This window comes from Alosa alosa, chromosome 22, assembly GCF_017589495.1.
Source record: "Alosa alosa isolate M-15738 ecotype Scorff River chromosome 22, AALO_Geno_1.1, whole genome shotgun sequence".
Lineage (NCBI taxonomy): Eukaryota > Metazoa > Chordata > Actinopteri > Clupeiformes > Clupeidae > Alosa > Alosa alosa.
In genome coordinates, this window is record NC_063210.1 from 26,521,509 (window position 1) to 26,529,593 (window position 8,085).

Genomic DNA, 8,085 nt, shown 5'->3' on the forward strand with positions numbered 1-8,085 from the left:
TAGATAACCCCTACCTTCAGCATTCCCAGAGAAATTCCTCGCAGAGATTTGGTCCGTGTGCCCAAACTGCACCTGATCAAACCCACTCTTGCAGTTCCTCGGAAACGCAATTCTAGTTAGTGGGTTTGATCCAGCAAGCCCACTGTTGTTCTTCTTAAGTTTTCTTATTATTATTATTAGTGGGTTTGATCCAGCAAGCCCACTGTTGTTCTTCTTAAGTTTTCTTATTATTATTATTAGTGGGTTTGATCCAGCAAGCCCACTGTTGTTCTTCTTAAGTTTTCTTATTATTATTGTTTTGATCCAGCAAGCCCACTGTTGTTCTTCTTAAGTTTTTCTTATTATTATTATTAGTGGGTTTGATCCAGCAAGCCCACTGTTGTTCTTCTTAAGTTTTCTTATTATTATTATTAGTGGGTTTGATCCAGCAAGCCCACTGTTGTTCTTCTTAAGTTTTCTTATTATTATTATTAGTGGGTTTGATCCAGCAAGCCCACTGTTGTTCTTCTTAAGTTTTCTTATTATTATTATTAGTGGGTTTGATCCAGCAAGCCCACTGTTGTTCTTCCCAAGTTTTCTTGTTATTATTTAGTGGGTTTGATCCAGCAAGCCCACTGTTGTTCTTCTTAAGTTTTCTTATTATTATTATTAGTGGGTTTGATCCAGCAAGCCCACTGTTCTTATTATTATTATTAGTGGGTTTGATCCAGCAAGCCCACTGTTGTTCTTCTTAAGTTTTCTTATTATTATTATTAGTGGGTTTGATCCAGCAAGCCCACTGTTGTTCTTCTTAAGTTTTCTTATTATTATTATTAGTGTTTTGATCCAGCAAGCCCACTGTTGTTCTTCTTAAGTTTTCTTATTATTATTATTAGTGGGTTTGATCCAGCAAGCCCACTGTTGTTCTTCTTAAGTTTTCTTATTATTATTATTAGTGGGTTTGATCCAGCAAGCCCACTGTTGTTCTTCTTAAGTTTTCTTATTATTATTATTAGTGGGTTTGATCCAGCAAGCCCACTGTTGTTCTTCTTAAGTTTTCTTATTATTATTCCCCTTCACCCATTTTTTGCAGACTACTGCTCCTAGACCGTTTGAGCTATCGATACGGTTCCAACTCTAAAAATTCAGGCCCAAACCGGTGTGTAGCTTGCTTACATTTGTCGTGTGGCAGCCCCTTGTCGTTTTTGCGTTATTTCCATTTCCCCATTGAAATGAATGGCTGAATGTTCAGGATTTGAATTTCGATTATGACATCACAGCTTGCTCCTGGCAGAGTTCTAAGCCATCTGGTAGCTGCCTAATGGGCTGGGCTGTCTGTGTCTGTGAAGGTGTGGGCATGTAACTTTTGACTCGTATGTCCGATTTTCATAAATGAGGTACCGTTGGAATCCTTGGATGAAGCCGAGTTCCATGCCTCTGATCAAACCCACTCTTGCAGTTCCTCGGAAACGCAATTCTAGTGATGCCTCGTATTCTTTTTATACGAGGCATCACTGCATATCATGCGCCATCTCTAACGTCTTGCTCTGATAGCAACACATCCAGATACATAAACACTGGATGTATAAACCAGAGGGGTACATCACATAGGCGAGTGGACAGTGTTTGACAGCTTGCGTGAGCCCAAGTAGCTTACTTTAAAGCGATATCACGAGCTCCTGTCAAAATCTAGCAGTGGGCCTAATAAAGCAGCATCTTATAGTTTACGTAGAGCTATTAAAGATGCTAAGCGGCGCTATAGAGACAAAGTTGAAGCTGATTTCTTGGAGGGTGATCCAGCACGAGTGTGGAAAAGACTCCGAACCATCACTGGCTTTGAAAGAAAGCCCCCTCCTATGATGAATGTGAGTAAAGCCCTCCCTGATGAACTTAATGCTTTTTATGCTTGCTTTGACATGAAAAACACAGACTATCTTGCACTAGCTGCAGCATGTGAAGCAAATGAGGATGCACCTTTCTGTGTCTCTGAGGTCGATGTGAGCAATGCCTATAGGAGGGTTAATTGTAGAAAAGCTGCTGGACCAGATGGAATTTCTAACAGGGTATTGAAATCCTGCGCTGCTCAGTTAGCTCCTGTGTTCACTTATATCTTTAACACATCATTGGCTCAAGAGACAGTTCCTACTTGCCTCAAGCAGTCTGTTATTGTTCCAGTACCGAAAAACAAAAGTCCATCATGTCTGAATGACTACCGCCCAGTAGCCCTGACATCTACAGTGATCAGGGCTCTCAAGTTTTGAAGTTTGCAAGGAGTGAGACTTTGTTTCTCGGGGCACAGTGCCACGCCCCCTCCCCCTGATCGAAGTACATGAAAGTCCTACGTCTGCTTGAACTACTCGTGGCGCCACACCCCCTCCCCCCAATGAACAGACCCACCCTCCCCATGTCCCATCAACCCAGCTTCATGAGAGAGCACAAATTCCATTATTTCAAACACACTGTTTTATTTATTCTAGAACCCTATAGTAAATAATAATAAATTATAATAATAATTTCACCCAAATGGGCCCTTTGAACAGCAGTGGCTCATTCTGCTCTAAACAAACAGAAAACAACCAAATGAGAAAAAGCACATTTAGCCCCAAAATGGTCTCTTGAACAGTGGTGGTTCTGTCCGTGTGTGTGTTTATGAGTGATGTTGTGTGTTGTAAGTGTTTGTGGCAAATTTTGATGCCTTAATGACTGATAATGGGGGCTCCCATTTAAAGCACTGTGGTTCAATGTCAGCCATTTTCACAGTCATGAGGCCATCCTTAAAAATATTCTTGTTTGCAGTAACAGCCAAAAAATTTAAAAAATGGGTCTGTAGGTAGGTCAATATATATATATATTTTTTTTTTTCCAAGATTCAAAGTAAAAAAAAAAAGTACAATTTTGGTCATGGTGATTATGAATTTAAACAAATGTGCATATTGTGACGTAACTGACTGGGTCCTCAACCCGTGCCTTCAGGTGCATCACTGCAAACCTCAATCTGATGCAGGTAAACCAGCTTTTCTCAAACTTCTTTGACCTGAGGCCCAGTCATGGCAGACTTTTAGGTCATAGGGCTCATCTACACGTACCCAACCCCACTCCCTCCAAATCAAATTGTCATTATCACAATCATTATTATGCCTATATTGTTATACATGCACTTTCACTTAAATGTTTTGTGACATGCACATCAGAGGACTGCTTTACTAATGTACATGTAAGATATAATTAGTTTCATTGCTTTTACATGGTTGCATGATGCTTGCATAAGAAAATAAATACTTCTCATTCTCAAAACAGCAACAATTATATGGGCGCTATTGTTTTAGGATGTTTCCCTCATGCAAGCATCATACATTGGTAGGAAATGGAGAAAAGAATACATGTTTTTTAATTAAGTTTAATTTGAATGCCTGAATGTAATGATTCAGGAAACACAATACCAGCTTTTTTGGCGAGCAGATAGGTGTAAATCGCTGAGCTGCTGATCTTTAACAGATATAAGAAGGCTAGCTTTTGTCCACGTTATATTCAAATTTTACTATACAATACTCAGTGCTATACAGTGTATTATAGGCTACAGTCTCTGCTCTGTTTCTATGGAAGTTCCACAAATCAACGTTGTTCTATTAAGTGTCGTTAAACAATTAAATAGCATTCAACAGGTTGAAGGGGAGCTTTGATCAACGTTATCGATTAGTTTCAGTTTCTCTCGTGCATACGCCTGCATTGAATGGACGCTCATACCACCACTTTATTGTAATGGCTCCATGTTTAATGACATCGATAGCAGAAACGTTTGTTTTCTTTTTTTATCGGTCCGCGGTATCTTGATCAACTGCGCAGCAAATTATCAGACGAAGCACCGGGGGCCTAATTTCACTCCAAGATTCCGCGAACCACCAGTCTCTACGTTGCGGACCTACATCAAAACAAAACTATTTATTGATTGGTTGAGAAATCCTATTTTCTGATTGGCCGATAGGTTAGTAACTGAACAGCAGCCCTCTGAGCTGAATGAGCGCACACAGACAGCAACGTTGTGTGAAACGTTAGTAAAATATAGCCCTTAGAAATTTCTGTGCGGGCAAGTTAATAATTTCTCGGAGTGAGAAATGCCATGTGTAGCGTGTGAAGTCATTGAAATACGTGTGTCTCACGCTCAATGCGTGAGACTTGAGAGGTCTGATAGTGATGAAGTGTTTTGAGAAGCTTGTGAAAAACATTATCTGCTCATCCCTCCCTGCCTCCTTCGACCCCCTCCAATTTGCTTACAGAGCCAACAGGTCTACAGAGGATGCCATCTCAAACCTCATGCACACCACCTTAACTCACCTGGAGGAGGGAAATGGGAATTATGTGAGGATGCTGTTCATTGACTTTAGTTTAGCATTCAACACGATAGTACCTCTCACCTTGGTCACAAAGATGAAGGCCTTAGGACTGAACACCACCCTGTGTCACTGGATATTTGACTTTCTCACCAACCATTCACAAGTGGTTAGAGTGGGGGGTCTGACATCTGACACATTAACCATCAGCACTGGTGCTCCCCAAGGGAGCGTACCTATGTTCCCCGCTATTTGTATGGGACCGGGGAACATAGGACTCTTTTCCCCGCCTTGTATCTGACCACGGAAATTGCATGGGATATGCTTGCGAGTGCACATTTCGTGCACAAACGGTAGCAAAGTGTATTTTTCTGTCAATGTTGCTTGCCGTAGCACACCAGATAGACCTACACATCCGCGCACGGTGCAATATTGACACAAGCCAGAAGGGCGATTTTCCTAACTTCCACGTTGAGTATAGCGCAGTAAAAGAATAGATGAAGAACATTTGTTATAACATAGGCCTACAATGGTTTTACTTGTGTAGTGCTTCTTTACTGAATATAACGAGTTCAAAGTTAACATTCTAGGTGTCTTCGCATTGTCCGCTTCAGCACTAAATTGAGGACAGCAACACACACGAGCTGCACCTCTCACAGAAGAAACGCGCTACAACTACATGCCCTTTTAAGTTGATATTTAATTGGTTTGTTTTGTTTATTTTTCCGTTCGCTGGCACGCTGCAGGGGGGACTGCGCGTTGCTCCGAAGCCCCTTAATTCTGACTCGTCAATAATCCAAAAATGTCCCTTTGGGTCTACAGCCCAGTATAGTTTGATATCTCTTTGTTCCATTAAAATTAATCCCATTCTTCCGACAGCTCAACCAAAGGCTATTTTAGATCACCTCCTTCACCTCAGTAAGAATCAACAATGACATGCCAAGTGCAAAGACAATGACAAGCTTGGGACTGAAGCCATGCAGACTCGGCTATATTTAAACACAGCAGGCCGTTGCAGCAAGACAGTGAGCCAATCCTAATATCATAGGAAAACAGGTGGGGCTGTGTCATTAGGCTGATTGCCACTGACACCAGCTACTGTTACATACAAGACTTAAGTGTCTCAATTAAATCAATTAAACGTGACTATATCGCACTGGGCTCCGCACTGCGCCTCTGTGCAAAGAACTTCAATTCGCAGCGCCCCCTCTTCCTTCCCTCCTTCCCTCATCACAAACAAAGTGTTTTCCACCAAAAGCTGTCACCGGTCCGCACGTCTGTTGTAACTGTGTTGACTGAAGGGATTGTGTGTATATGTGAATATTTTCCTTGTTTATTGATGTCATAAGCATGCTTTATAGGTATAAATGCGCGAATGTGTTAGCATGTTGCTATGCTAGCGGGCTCTGCCTTGGCCGTAGAGAGAGTAAGATGGCATTAATCAAACACATCCACGTTTTCCCTACTTAAATACAGTTGCACAAGTAGTTGATTAAAAATGTTAGGTCACACAACATGAAACATGACGATTTTCCAAGCGAATAAACAGGAGAACTACAATGTCTGGCGCAATAGCACTTGGGAGTACTTCGACCTTGTAGGCCCTAATATTAATTAACACCTAATTGTAGATCCTATCCACCACAGAGTTTAGAATCCATGCTTGATCGACCCCTCAGCCTCCCCCTCCCCTCTGAGCGAGAGAGAGGCACACACACTAGATCAACAGTAGGCTAGCCTATATGTTACACAATATCCTTGCTAATGCGCTAACTGGCATTTATTTGAAATGTTATCAGCAAAGTTGTAATGTGAAAACTTTATTTCACGGTGTGTTAAACAACATAATGGCATGATATTAATCTTTCATGTGCATGAGGCCCATATAGCACCACAATGAATATGAAGATCATGTTAAAAGTTAGCTGGCAAACACATAAATATGTAGGTCAAAGAGGCTACTTAAACCATCTCCGTGCGCTATCGCTAATTAAACTCAGCTGACTGGTGTTAGCACATAGCCATAGTTGCTGTTAAAATGCCTACTAGGCTAGCGCTGGGAATCTAAACACTTCAATACCGACATGTAGCCTAACATGTTCAAAACTACTGTTATGGGTTAAGACATGAAATTTCTTGAAGCATTAGGGAACACACTGAATTAACTGGAAAGTAGAGTCCCTGTTAGATTAGCTTGCTTGCAAATGCCGTTGTCCATGACCTGGCAGTTCTGGCAAGCGGTTTTAACATACCTTATGGCAAACCGCCTACACTGGGTAAACTTGAAAGCAGAGCTTACCACTGTGTGTGCATGCATGGCAGGCTGTTTTAACATTTAAATGCATTATTCGTAGGAGCAATGAGATATTGATAGTAAATTGAATATAACAGTTAAATTTCATATTCAATTAGACCATTTTAATTTAAAACATTTTAAAAACAAAGTACCGGTTCAGGCACCGTTTCGGCACCGGCACCATTTTAAAAGTATCGATTTAGCCCCGGTATCGGATAAAACCCAAACGATACCCAACCCTACTGCTAAATGTTTGTGTATGTTTGATAAAAGTCGTTGTGTATTTTGTTTGTGTATGTTTGATAAAGATAAGTCGGTGTTTATTTTGTTTGTGTATGTTTGATAAAGATAAGTCGTGTGTATTTTGTTTGTGTGTGTATTTTGTATGTGTATGTTTGGTAAAGATAAGTCTGTGTGTATTTTGTTTGTGTGTATTTGATAAAGATACTGTAAGTCGTGTGTATTTTGTATGTGTGTTAACCTTATATCTGTCCTATGTGAGTGTTCTGCATCTCTGTGTGGTTAAGTTTTGTGTAAGTACATGTTTACATGTTTGGTTCAAAAACTTTATTTAATTGTGTATTTCAGGTAATATCAATTATCAAACAACCATGATAACCCAATTACAGTTCCACTGAAATTACTGGGAAAACAATTTTGAAAAAAAAAAAAATGATTTATGAAAATTCATTAAAGTGGAGGATATAGCATTTTGGAACCAAACTCGTCATGTGTTTGTCTAATTAGTGTGTTTTTGTGTCTCTGAGCATGTGTTTATCTAGTTAGTGTGTTTTTGTCTAATTAATGTGTTTTTGTGTCTGTAAGCATGTGTCTGAACCTTTGTGTGAATGTGGGTTTCAATCTCTCTCTCTCTGTGTGAGTGTGTGTTTTGATGTTCTCGTGTTTCCAAGGCATTCATCACACACAGGGCAGTTTCATTAACCCTTTTCAGGTCCACATCCATAAAGCAACCAAAGAAAAGCTAATGGGCAAACAGGACAGCTGATCATATTAAAAAACATCATCTTGCATGTCTGTTTAAGCCTATCTACGTGTGTGTGTGTGTGTTTATGACCCTATGATACAACCAAACATCAGCCTACTGTAAGTGGCTGTTTAAGCATATGTCCTTGTGTGTGTAGGTGTATGTGTGCATGTGCACAGACAAATATTAATTCTTATGTGTGTGCGTGTGTGTATGAGAGTCCATGTCTCAGTCAAAGACTGAGACCGCCTACACTGGGTAAACTTGAAAGCAGAGCTTACCATTGTGTGTGTCTGTGTGTGAGAGTCCATGTCTCAGTCAAACGTGTGTGTGTGTCCATGTGCATATAGGTATAGTCCCAAGCCTACCTGGAACACGGCATACATCACTTGTTTGTGTGTGTGTGAGTCCATGTCTCAGTCAAACATCATGTGGTGTGTGTGTGCGTGTAGGTGTGGTCACAAGCCTACCTGAACCACAGCAGACAGTATAAGAGG